The sequence below is a fragment of the Eublepharis macularius genome, chromosome 11, assembly GCF_028583425.1.
Source record: "Eublepharis macularius isolate TG4126 chromosome 11, MPM_Emac_v1.0, whole genome shotgun sequence".
Taxonomy (NCBI): Eukaryota; Metazoa; Chordata; class Lepidosauria; order Squamata; family Eublepharidae; genus Eublepharis; species Eublepharis macularius.
This window is the reverse complement of record NC_072800.1, coordinates 6,749,425-6,763,063: the sequence shown is the minus strand read 5'-3', so window position 1 is coordinate 6,763,063 and position 13,639 is coordinate 6,749,425. Positions and strand designations below refer to the sequence as shown.

Below are 13,639 nucleotides of genomic sequence, written 5' to 3'. Positions count from 1 at the left end.
GATGTTGTGCAGTCCTGCTGGCAATTCCCGGTTTTCTTCCGAACCCCCAACCACGAGTACCGACAGAAGGTGGACTGCATGGGCCAGACTCTCTTCCATGCTCGTCAGCCTTTCCTCTAAAATTTGTACACGACCCGAATTCCTTTCAGTGGCTTCGGTATCGGCATACTTATGAGGTGGTTCCTCGGTGGCTTGCGAGGTCTCCACATATTCAGCATATGATTCCACACAGGCTGCCCCGGGCCAAGGTCTTATTTCCCCCATGCCTTGGGCCCCTGCACCTTGCTCTTCTTGAGATCTCCCTGCCAAGATCCCTTTCGCTAATCCCGTAACCGCTGAAATTCCAGCGTCAATCGCTACGGTTCGGCTTTGTAATTGTATCCACGTGTGTTCACTCAGGTCTTGTTGCCCCGTCCACGGGGTAACTTCTGCATAGTCCCAACTTAGTACATCGCGGCGGGACGTTTCCCATTCCGATTGGTTGGCTTCTCTATTCCAGTAATACCATGGTTGGCTACTGGTATGCTCTGCAATTACTTCTAAACTCCGTCGGCCGTCCATCGGGGGTTGCATGAACACTGTACTTGCCCTTCTTTCTCTCGCGTCCCTTGGCCTCGAACCCCACTGCGTCGGAGTCGGCAAGGATATCAACGGATCTGCGGCGGCGATGGGCCTGGTATCCGCTCTGCTGGGTGCAAGAGTATAAATCGTAGTAACGGAGGACCCCGTCCCCCTTGGAACGGGTCCTTGAGGTTCCAGTCCTTGAGGGCCGGGGGAGGCATATGGATCAAACAAAGGGTCCCTGTCGGAAACGGCTTTGGAATCCGTCTGCATTGGAAAAGTTTGATTCGTAACAAAATGTCAGATCTGTGGCTAGATAATGTCTATACTCCAGACTACCTTCTGCAATCAGACAAGAGTCTGTTGTTTTCAAAAAGTTTACTGAAGAAAGTATTCATTATAGTCCACTGGCCTAGATACAATATCCAGGCTGGTACACGTGTATTGTTACAAATGACAGGCAAAGCATGAGGTACAAAGTATCAGATCCCAGCAGACCCCATAGTTCTCAAAACAATCCCTTTGAAGCTGAGAAAGCGAAAGTTTCCCAAGGCTGGAAAAGCGATAGCCAAAACAATCCTCTTCTGTGAGATAGCTGCTGGGAACATCTTGGCACCTGTGAACAAAGCGCTTAGAATACTGAAAGAATTAATATGGAGTCTCTTTGGTTACATACATACACTCTAACCCTGACAGCCTGAACCCAAGCCCTCCTCTGCTTCAAGCTGGTTAGCAAGCCATCTTGTGATTACTGGCATGAGTTCTTCATTTTTTATCAAAAGCTCATCAATCCCTCGTATTTTTAGGAAATTTTGCCTCATATTGGCTTCCAAATTAATTAGCCTCTCCTGGTGGTTTTCGATGTCCTTATGTAAGGTGCTTACTTCCCTCCGTGCAGAAGAGCTCGCCTCTAGGGCTCTATCTGCTTTCTGGTTAACTGCTTTCAGATCAAGTTTTATTTCATCTAGCTGTGCTGTTAAAGGGGCGATCATATTGGCAATTTGGGCTATTATCTCAGTCTTTAGCTTAGCCAGTTGTGGGTCTAAGATTATTTCTGTGACGTTTACCTCATTTGCTGCGTTTATAATCTTTCCGTCCGCCATCTTGGATTGCTCCGTCGTCGTTTCTTCACACTGCCCGCTCTCTTTTCATGCTGCAAAGAACGTTTGTAAGTTTCTGGCTACTTTCGATTCGTTTTTCTTCTTCTTGGCGATTGAGTTTCTCATTATATGTAGTCCAAATGTTTTGTCGTGCCGTTTAAATGGGAGATTTGAGGGTCGGGAGGAGCAGAGCTCTCTCAGCACGCGTCCATCCCGAAGTCAGCGACGCCACGCCCCCCTAATGTTTCATTTTTTAAAAAATTTGTAAGCCATCTGGGGTGACCTCCTGAAGAGGCAGCGTAAAAATATTATAAATAAATAAGTAAATAAATAGGGACACGTCTAGTCATGGTAGGGACGTGCAAGCATTGGCAAGAACAGGGTCAAGTGGGAACAAGCTGACAACTTCTGGAATGACCAACTGCAATCCAGGCAGTTTCATCTGTTCCCATAAAGCAAGAAACCGTGAGCGATCACCTTTCCCTTTCAGCTCTTTTTCTTTCATGCATTGAAAGTGTTTTGCAGAACAACTTCTTTTTAAAATGTATCAGCTCGGAGAAGGTAATTGTCCAGGGTTGACAACAATACTGTACATATATTTGGATATTTATTCACGAGATCAAATTGATAAAACAGGTTCCTTCTTGCTTCCTGATTTATCTGCTGTTCGGGGATCCGTGGTGTATGCACTGCCTGGCTATAACTGTCTCGGATGATACAGGGATAAGATGAATACCTTCTACTGATTTCAGGTACAAGTACGAAAGTGTAATCATAACTCACTTCAGAACCAAGTGATACATATTTATATTTTGCCTATCACTGCCTAGCAAGCCTTTTGCCTCTTTATTTTTTTCATTCGTAGACCCTGGGTGCCCATCAATCATGTTTTCCATTTGTTAATACTGTTGTCAGTCACAGGAAATTTATTGTGGTATGACTTACGAGTCCAGCCAATCGAGCTCAGCTTCAACTCTCCATCCTGTGTGCTCTGCTACATAGCGGGCAGGCAGTCCGTGGGGCGATTCTTTCCTTGTGCCACATCAGTGAGATACCAAGGAGGGCATAACTGACCAGCTGGACACGAGCTTCTGCCCAGCAGGCTATTGCAGCAGAGAGAAGGCCACTTTTCAGTGTCTCTGTCCTGAGCCACATTTATCTGCCTACGCCAAAAGGGATGCCCGTGAGATCGTACCCCGCATTCTGCTGGGACAAGCCATAACTCTGATGAATTAAACGGTGACCAGCATCCTTCCTGCTTTCCGGCAATGCCTACCTTTAAAACAGAAAAAGGATAAAATGTCCAGTATTAAGTTTTGCACAAGTTAATGCGCTCTCTTATGCATTCTCAGAACAACCCTGCAGATTTGCCATTCCTCTTTTGTGGTCAGGAAACAGACGCCAAGAGTAGGTGACTTTCCCCCACAGTGAACCTGTGTGAATCTGCATTTCTCAGTCCCAGTGCAATGCTGATCTCTGAATCTTTGGGTCTGTGAAAAGTCCATGTGTGTGCACACGCATGCACACACACACAAAGTATCCTTTGGCTTGTGGAGTGCTGGTGTTCAACCACTAAAGACAAATGCCAGTGTTGACAGATCTGAAAATATATTGTCGAAGGCTTTCATGGCTGGAGAACGATGGTTGTTGTGGATTTTCCGGGCTGTATCTCAGAGTTTGACACTGAGAGATCCCTGTCTTTCAGTGCTACACCTCTGAAGATGCCAGTCACAGCTGCTGGCAAAACGTCAGGAACTACAATGCCAAGACCATGGCAATACAGCCCGGAAAAACCACAATAACCATAGATCTGAAAATACTTTGAGAGTCTTTGCTGCTGTATGCTCTCATTTCTTTGATGCTACGGTTGTTGCTTGACTGCTTTTACAGGTGTTTTTTCTTGAAGTCTTACAAACTCTGCAAAACTTTATTCATGAGATTTCAGGGGGCTATGGTCTGATGCCACATTTTCCCCACTTTTCCAATGGCTTTCAGTTCTCTGACAAAGCATGTCCCCTCTCCCCCTCCAGTCTTCCTTATTTTCCTTCAGCTGTGTCTCTCTTCCTGGACCAACCAGCCTTCCTCCCCTTGCAGGACCTAAAGGAGGTGACCCTCTTTGGTCAAAATGTCAATAGCTACCGAGACACCTCTGAGATCCAGTTCCTATCAGCAGCGCCAGCCCCCCGAGCTGCAGCTTCAGCACTGTCTACAAAACCAAACAGGGTGGCTTGCGCTTCGCAGGCCTTTTGTACTGGGTGTCCCTGGTCGACTCTGAAATGAGGATCTGCTTCACTTCCCTGCACCCCAAAGATTTCCCAGATGAGATGGATTTCTCCCAGGGCCAGCAGTTCTGGCCTTGACTAATGGGGTTTCTTCCAAGAGAATAGTGGTTGCCAGGTGAACAGCATCTCTTCCTGGCAGGTCTTTCAGTTCATGCAGGAAAGGCACAACCTTTGCAGGCAGCTCCATGGTCCTGCCCAAAGTGGCAGTACTTGTGCCCTGGAGGCCATGAGGAGAGGGTAAGCAAGAGACGGAGCTTGGCTGGCTGCTTGGAGGCCATGAGATCTGGCCTGCCTAGTTTTTATCGAGGGAGGGTATAAACAAAATGGTTTTCAAGTTATAAGAAGGTAGAGGTATTCCACATCTTGTTGTGGCTACTTCCCCCCCATTAAAATATGTAGTAGCCAAGCATGTAGAGCCTGTATGATGTAATGTACAGTCTTCAAGGAGTGGCTGGATGAATACTTGTGGAGATGCTCTAGGCTGTTCCTGGATTGGGCGGGGGGAGGGGTTGGACTAGATGGCCTGTAAGACACCTTCCAAGTCTACGATTCTATGATCTGAGTTCTTGCTGGGTGACCTTGCCCCATTCTCACTCTTTCAGCCTATCCTACCTGACAGGGCTATTGTGAAGATTGAATGGGGGAAAACCATGTATGCTGCTCCGAGCTCCTTGGAGAAAGGGAGGGTTAAAAATGTACTAGAAGGTATTTAAGCACCCATGCTTCTGTGGACACGCATGCTTCAGCATCTGCATTGCATACTCGGCCTTTGCCTTCCTGATACACCCAAGAGGCTTACATGGAGCTGGTGTACCACCAGGTAGGCACCTCCTCTGCTCCCCCTTTGATAGACTTGACCCCCAGGGCTGAGGCTGAAACATGCAAAGGCTTTTCACAAAAAGAAGAATGTCAAAGATAAGTCTTTTGGCCTCTCTGCTTTGTGCCTGTTTGAAAGGAGTCCTGGTAGGGGTTTCTGGGAACAGGCTTCTGAGCAGAATTGCATTGGTTATTTTGTTGATTTTTTATAATTCTTAGCTGCATACACTATGAACAAGTTGCTCTCTTGCATATCTGTCTGAGATCAACCTGTGGATTTTGCGGCTGGCTGGAGAGATAGCAAGAGAACAGAATCCTGTGGCCAAGTCTGCACATGGAGATCCTTTTCAGTCCCGTACTGGATTCTGAGACATCCGCCACTTTTTTCCTGTGGCCTAGAAGCTTAGATTTTGGAGAGTATATTGAGCCAGGGCCATTCTCTGTTGGAGAACTTCACCACAGGAAAACCTTTAATTGAAACTGCAACAGGGGACACTGAACTCGAGCCCTTTTGCATGCATAGCAGAACCTCTGCCTCTGAGCCACAGTTTCTCATGGGTGTGTGAGCCCAGAGTGTTTTTCATCATGGGCTTTTCATTTTGAAATTACGTGCCTCCTGCATTTCCATCCATGAGAGGAATCACAGTGGCTAGCAGTAATGATAATAGCAGTTACAGTACTGATCAAATCATTAGCCACTTGGCCGTAATGCATAAGCCCTGATTTGGGGGACATTGGCTAAGGCCCCCCAGGACTTTACAGCTACATGGCATGTGCAACTGCTCTGCATGGGTGACAGCATAGTTTTAGGGAGAGACAGTGCAAGCAGGAAATCTTGATGGGAGAAGCGCTCCTGCCTCACCACTAGCCTTGCATTTAAATTACAGCAAAAGAAATGCAAGGAAGGATTTGGGGATTGTTATTTTATTTTGATTTTTAACTGTAAATGTTTTCAATCTTGTAGCACATGCTGCCTTGAACCTCAAGGGAAGGTTTCTTAATGTGCTTTAATAAATTAATTTATGAAATTAACGTATTTGTAATTATTTCAAGTGTGTGTGTGTCTTTAAATGGTTGGTGAAGAATGGGGGTGAAAGAGAAGGATGAGTGAGTGATATGATTGGCTGATGACTGAGAGTGTGGGTGGAGTGAACTGATGTGTCAGTTACTGAGTGGAGAGAAAAGATTCAGTCTGAGCAAAGCAGGCAACTTGTGTGGACGCCTGAAAGGATTCTTGTTTAGTTCAGTTAGGCAAATCTGTGTGAAGCCTGAACTGTGTATGTTTGTAAAAGAACATTCAGTCAGGGCAAGAGAGGCAAACTGTGTGTGTGCCTGAGAGAAGATCTGAGTGACTGTGTCTATGAAAAGTAACTTTAAGAACAAATAACACTCTTTTGAAACTATCAAGCTTAAGAAATAATATGAGACCCTGGCAATTGAAAAAGAAAAGGGAAAAATGAGTTATAGGGAAGGTAACAGAAGAAGGAACAGAAATAATGGACCACCAAGGGATAAAAAGAGCTTTTTATAAATATTATGCAAAATTATTCCAAAAGAAAATGACAGATTTAGACAAAATAGAAGCATATTTGGAAAGAGCAAAACTACCAAAGATTTCCAAGACAATGAGAGACATTTTGAATGTTCCAGTAACAGAAGGAGAAATTTTAGATGCTATAGAATCAACTAAAATAGGGAAAGCACAGGGTCCGGATGGAATTTCAGCAAAATTTTATAAAGTAATGAAAAAAAACTTGGTGCAGCCTCTACAAAAGTTGATGAATGAAATTATTAAGAAGAAAAATCTCCCGAAGACCTGGAATGAAGCAAATATCTCACTGATTCCAAAAGAGTCACAAGATTTATTAAATGTTAAAAGTTACAGGCCAATATCTTTATTAAACAATGACTATAAAATTTTTGCAAGAATTATAGCGGAAAAGCTTAAGAAATTTTTAATGGAATTTGTAGGGGAGGAGCAGGCCGAATTTTTACTGAATAGACAAATTAGGGATAACCCGAGAGTGGTGTTGGATGCCATTGAATATTATGATAAACATCCAGAAAAAGAAGTAGGCCTGTTTTTTGCTGATGCTGAGAAAGCCTTTGACAATTTGAATTGGCATTTTATGTTTTTGACGATGGAAAAGATGGAAATGGAGCAAGATTTTATTAATGCAGTGAAAGCTATATATTTTGAACAAAATGCATCATTAGTGGTAAATGGTGACCTGACAGAAAAATTTGAGGTAAGAAAAGGTACAAGACAAGGATGTCCGCTTTCACCGTTATTTGTCAGTGTTGGAAATACTTTTGAGGCAAATAAGAGATGATGACAATATTAAGGGTATAAAACTCAAAGGGTTTTCTTATAAGTTCAGAGCGTTTGCAGACGATGTAATGTTTATAGCAGAAGATCCAATCCAGACATTACCAATATTGTTAGATAAAGTTAAAGAGTTTGGAGATCTGGCAGGATTTACTATTAATAGATTAAAGTCGAAATTGCTCTGCAAAAATATGACAAAAAAGAAACAAGAACAATTAATGAATGTTTCAAAGTGTGAAGTGGTTCAAAAAACAAAATACCTGGGGATAGAAGTATCAGCTAAGAATATAGATCTATTTAAAAATAATTATGAAAAACTGTGGTCACAGATAGAGACCTGTTGAAATGGAACAAATTGAATCTGTCATTGTTGGGACGTATCTCAGTTGTTAAAATGAATGTATTACCGAGAATGATGTTTCTGTTACAAATGATTCCAATTGTTAAAGAAATGAAGCATTCTGACAAATGGCAAAGAAGAATTTCAGATTTTATCTGGGCTGGGAGGAAACCGAGAATTAAGATGAAGGTACTGTGTGACGCAAAAGAAAGGGGAGGCTTGCAACTACCAAATTTGAGACTGTATTATGAAGCAATTTGCTTGGTCTGGTTGAAAGAATGGGTTAAATTATCTAATTTAAAATTATTAGCTTTGGAAGAGTTCAATAACTTGTTTGGTTGGCATGCGTATCTATGGTATGAGAAATATAAAATGGATGGTATGTTTCGGCATCATTTTGTGAGAAGGAATATCTACATGATTTGGCAAAAACATAAGAAATTTCTGGGTGAAAAAAGACCTATGTGGATTGTACCGGCGGAAGTGGTGAACCCAAATATGTATTATAAAGGGGAAGACTGGTTAACTTATAAGGAGTTATTGAGTGGGGAGAAAGATACCCTTCAGATAAAAAGTAAAGATGAGTTACCATTTGAGTACGGCTGGTTACAATATAGGCAAATCAAGGATATATTTGAAACTGACAAAAGAAATGTAGGTTTCAGAATAAAAAACACAGAACTAGGAGAGATTTTGTTTGGTGAAGAAGTGAAAATGATTTCTAAATTGTATAAAATTTTGCTAACATGGTATACGCAGGATGAGGTAGTTAAAACACAAATGGTGAAATGGGCAATAAACTTTAATAAAGATGTTACAATGGAAAGCTGGGAATTTTTGTGGAGAAATACTTTGAAGATATCCACATGTAACAATTTGAAAGAGAATGGATATAAGATGATTTATAGATGATATTTAACACCGAAAAAATTAGCAAATGCAAACAGTGAAATGTCAAATAAATGCTGGGAATGTAAAAAATATGAGGGCTCTTTTTACCATATGTGGAGGACCTGTGAAAAGGCCAAAATGTTTTGGTCTAAGATTTATGGAGAAATGCTGTCAATTATGAAATATAATTTATTGAAGAGCCCGGAAATGTTGCTGTTAGGATTGAATATGCAAGAAGTTAACATGAAGGACAGAACTCTGTTATACTATATGACTGTTGCAGCAAGAATTTTGTATGCACAATACTGGAAACAAGAAGACATACCAGAAGTTGAGGAATGGATCCAAAAGCTATTGTATATGGCGGAAATGGACAAATTGACAAGGAAACAGAGAGCAGAATCCAAATGAATTTTTAATTGACTGGAAGAAACTTAAGGACTATGTGGAAAATAAATGGGACGTGAGATGACAACTGTGGACTTTAGATAGTTACTAAGTGATAAGAGCTATGAGAATGAACATGGACTTTACCTTTGATAATAGGGACTATAGAGTAATTAGAGATAACGATAAGAAATTAAGGGGTTTTAGTGCTGTTGGAAGTCAAAAAGGGAAAAGGGGGAGGGAGAAGGGATGGGGGAGCATATACTTTAAATATAAGGGTACATGACTATGTATCGTATATTGTGTTGTATGTTAACCCATTCAATAAAAATCTTTTTTTTTAAAAAAAGAAATAATATGAGACCAATACACTTACTGTATAAATAAAAAATTATTTTGTTTTTTCCCCCAACCCAGAGTATTTGTTATTCCCATATCCCATTCCTATCCTCAGGGCCATATAGTCCCACGAAGGAGCCTGATGTTTGGGCATGTAATAAAAGGGGAAATTTAAGTTATTTTGGAATATAATTCCTAGTGGGAGCAATCTACTGAGAGGGTGTAAAAGAAGAAAAGGGATAAAGGCAAAATCTAACTGAGAGAAAGAAAGGGGTTGTAACAGTATTAGTTTATTGATTTAATTTATTAAAATGTTTTATTACATAAACAGATGTCGAGCTAACAAGGAATAATCACAGCAAATAAATAGCAAAGCCAGGAGCTACTTCCTTGACTTTCTGGAGTCAGTTCTTCAGCTCCTCCCTGTTTTCCTTCCCTGGGTCAGGGTTCCCATGGAGCTTTCTGTTTTGTGTGGCAGGAGTCAGCCTCAGCAGTGATTTCATTGCTGTTTTCTGCGGAGAGACAGAAGCCGATCATCAGCAGTCGATGTCCTTCCTGCGCCAGGTCCACTACAACATGACCTTCATCTTTGCCTACAGCATGTGACAGGTGAGAGCCCGATCCATGTGAAATGCTGAGGAACCATGGGTTCTGGACACTGCAAACAGGGTGGAAAGTTCAGTGGTTGCCTCCTTGACATTTATCAACTGCAGAACTGGTGATTCTGGTTCCAGTAACTGGTATAGAATAAAGACATGTCCATTAAACTTGGGCATGCAGGTTTGCTTCTCCCCCCCCCCCATTTTTATTATTAATTCCAGAAGGGGCATTTTCAGGATTGAGGTTTTTTTAACTGTATAGTTTTGTTTCTTTCATTACTGATTCACTTTCATAACTGGTTTCAGTGGAAGATACCCCTTCCCTTTTCTCAGGTCTGTACCTTCATGGTTTCCCATCCAAATTGGATAAAACTTGGAGTGATTGTAGTATTTCCTGAGGACACCCACATTGCCGTATTTCAGACAGATAGAATAAAGCCCTCTTCACTTTTGAGCCAACGAAAGACACCCGTGTTAAAACAGGGTTGTACATACCTGTAACTATTGTTCACCAAGTTCTTCTGTGCTGACACACAGGTGCAGGCCAGCCACCAGAACATTCTTAACTGCTTTCTTGAGCTCCAAAGAGGCTGTTGCTCACGAGCTTATAGCAACCGTTTCCTGCCCAAACGGTTACACGCACTAATGGCAAGCAATGGCCCCTTCCCTCAGTTCTCCTAAGCCACCGCAACCCATCATGAGAGCTAGTATTGGAGTTCACAGTGGGGTAGGAGGGGATGTGTGTCAGCACAGAAGAATTCAATGAACAATAGTTATAGGTATGTACAACCCTGTTTTCATCACCGTTCTTCTGTGCCTCCACACATGGGAGAGTACCAAGCTAAAGATGCTGAGGAGGCGGGGTGAAACTCCAACTCAACTTTATTAAACATAACTTCAAATATGACAGCAATTAATGTCAAAGGTAAACAAGTTCTCATGCAAACACATAACAGAAAGTGAGCAATGAGAGCAAGAGGCTCCGCAACTAACTCCCCAACAGAGTATCCTCCCCAAACGAATAGTCAATACCGTTGAATACAACACTAGCTTATCTCATGAACCATTGCAGTGCCATAAACCATTTTGCATAAAATCTCCAATTGTATTAATTAATTTAGTGCTTTTTTTTTTAAAGGAAAATAAGGATTGAAGAACAGCTCTGGCTACTGCAATATCCTGATTCGCATTGATACCCATAGCATAATGCTTCACGAATGTGTCGGCAGAAGACCACGTTGCTGCTTTGCAAATGTTAACAATTGGAACACCCCTGAGCAAGGCAGATGACGCTTCCTGAGACCTCGTAGAACAAGCCTTAAGAAGCAATGGACATTTTATTCCAGCCATTGCATACACCTTAACAATGGCCGAAACAATCCATTGGGACACTGTCTGCAGAGATGCTTTTTTGCCCTTGTCTTTGTCCCCAAAACAAATAAACTGATGCGGACTATTATGGAAGCCCTTTGTCCTATCTAAATAAAAGGCTAAAGCCCTTCTAAGATCTGAAGTGTGAAGAACTTTTTCTCCCTTAGTCTCTGTGTTAGGAAAAAACACGGGTAATGTAATATCCTGTGCAAGATGAAAAGCAGTTACTACTTTTGGTAGAAATTGAAGGCATGGTTGTAAAACCACCTTGTTAGCATGAAATTTCGAGAAGGGAGGGTCAGCCTGAAGGGCTGCTAACTCACTCACTCTCCTGGCTGAAGTTACAGCCACCAAAAAAGCAACCATATATGACAGCAAATCTAAAGAGCATGTTGCTAGTGGTTCAAACGGTGGTAGCATCAATCTTGCTAATACTAAAGACCACTGAGGTATCGGCGGTGCTACAGGTGGGTATAGGTTAAACATTCCTTTCAAAAACTGGCAGGATTTGAAATCGGAAAATACAGTATGGCCCTCAACCTGCTCGTGAAATGCAGAAATAGCAGCTAGATGCACCTTCAAGGATGTAACCATTAGCCCTTGATTTTTCAACTCACACAGATAATCAAAGACTAAACTCAATTGGCACTTAGAAGGCACTGCCTCGGCCAAAACAGTGCCACCAGAATGCAATTGGTATTGTCTTTCTCTGTTTTGCACAAAACCCTTGCCACTAATGGGAATGGGGGAATATATAATGTAGCTTGTGGGTCTACACAAACTGGAAAGCATCCCCAATGGACAGGGGGTCGCTCCCTGCCCTTGAACAAAACACTTGAGCCTTGGCATTTTTTGATGTAGCAAAGACATCTCTGTCTGGTGAACCCCAGATCCAAAAAATCGAACCAATGTATTCTTCGTTTAATGTTCATTCGTGGTCCAACATCAGTACCCTGCTGAGCACATCCGCCCGAACATTGTTGGATCCTGCTATGTGTATAGCCTGAATTGTTACACCGTTCTGAATCACCCATTGCCAGATGAGTGTGGCCTCCTTGCAGAGAGTCATTGATGCAGTACCACCTTGTAGGTTTATGTAATACATTGCAGTTGTGTTGTCCGTCTGCACCAAAACATGACGATTCCGGAGAAGCGCTGCAAAGGACACAAGTGCAAAATGTATCGCTCTTAATTCTAATGAATTAATGTGTAGCCTTCTTTCTCTCTCTGACCATACATCCTGAACAAACAAAGACCCACAATGGGCCCCCCAGCCTTGCAATGATGCATCTGTAGTCACCGTGATGTCAGGGTGCAAATGCCCAAATGGGATTCCCTTAAGCAAATTGTCATCCTCTAACCACCAGTTAAGGGATGACAGTATGGTCCTAGGCACTGAAAACCTCAAGCAGGGAGAGTGCTGCATAGGATTATATCTACGTACAAACCAATTCTGAAGTGACCTCATGTGAAGTCATGCAAATGGCACCACTGATGTTGTAGCTGCCATACGCCCCAACAAACATTGAATTGTGTGCACAGACTGGAAACGATTCTTCTTTAAGATAGAAATTATGCCCTTAATTGACTTAGCTCCTTCATGGGGCAACAATGCTTTTGCCACCATAGAGTCCAATACTGCACCAATATAAGACACCGTTTGACAGGGAACAAGCTTTGATTTTTCAAAATTTATAAGCAGACCTAAGCGCCGGCAAGTGCTTACTACTAAGTCTACATCTTGCAGTAGTTTAGCCTCTGAGCCTGCCACAATAAGCCAATCATCCAAGTACAGAAAAATGGTACAGCCCTGTTGTTGAAGACACCACAGGTGCTACACACTTTGTGAACAGCCGTGGTGCTGTGGACAGGCCAAAGGGGAGTACTCTATAACGGAATACCCTTTGTTGGTAAACAAAACCTAAGTACTTCCTATGCTCCTTTCGTATTCCTATACGAAAATAAGTGCCCTTCAGGTCAAGGACAGCAAACCAATTACCTTCCTTCAGTAAGGAAATAACTGAAGATAAGGTGACCATCTAAAATTTTGTAACCTTAAGGAAAGCATTAAGGCCCCTTAAATCTAGAATAGGACGTAAACCCCTGTCTTTCTTGGGGACCAGGAAGAAACGAGAAAAGAAGCCCTTCCCAGACTCCTCATATGACACTTCTTCAATAGCACTTTTGGCCAGAAGAGATATGATTTCATCCTCTAGTTCAACCAAGTTATTATTTACTGCCATTGAAGGCCCAATACACACAGGCAACTAAGCGAACGCCAACCCATAACCTTTATTAACAATCATTAAGACCCATGACCTGTTCCAAAAACAGCTAATTAGTAAAGAAGGAACAGATTGATATTTGGACAAGAGAAAGTTACCAAAAATCTCGGATTCCATGAGGACAACTTTGAACACTCCAATAACTGAAGAAGAAATTTTAAAATCTATAGATTCGATGAAACTGGATAAAGCACCAGGTCCAGATGGAATTTCAGCTAAATTTTACAAAATTTTGAAAAAAGACTTGGTGCAAGTTTTACAAAATTTGATGAATGAGATAATGAGGAAAAAGGGAGTACCAAAAACATGGAATGAAGCTAATATCTCACTGATCCCAAA

The 13,639-nt window shown here is 42.0% G+C and overlaps 1 protein-coding gene across 1 annotated transcript in view; it reads left to right on the top strand.

Annotated features, from left to right (window-relative positions):
* Window positions 1–11,152, top strand: part of C11H18orf21 (chromosome 11 C18orf21 homolog) — a 31,742-nt gene extending 20,590 nt beyond the window's left edge. The window contains exons 6-7 of the transcript XR_008597846.1: window positions 9,524–9,654; window positions 10,783–11,152. The gene's annotated coding sequence lies outside the window, so the exon portion shown is untranslated. The remainder of the gene's footprint in view (window positions 1–9,523; window positions 9,655–10,782) is intronic.
* Window positions 11,153–13,639: the final 2,487 nt, after the last annotated feature.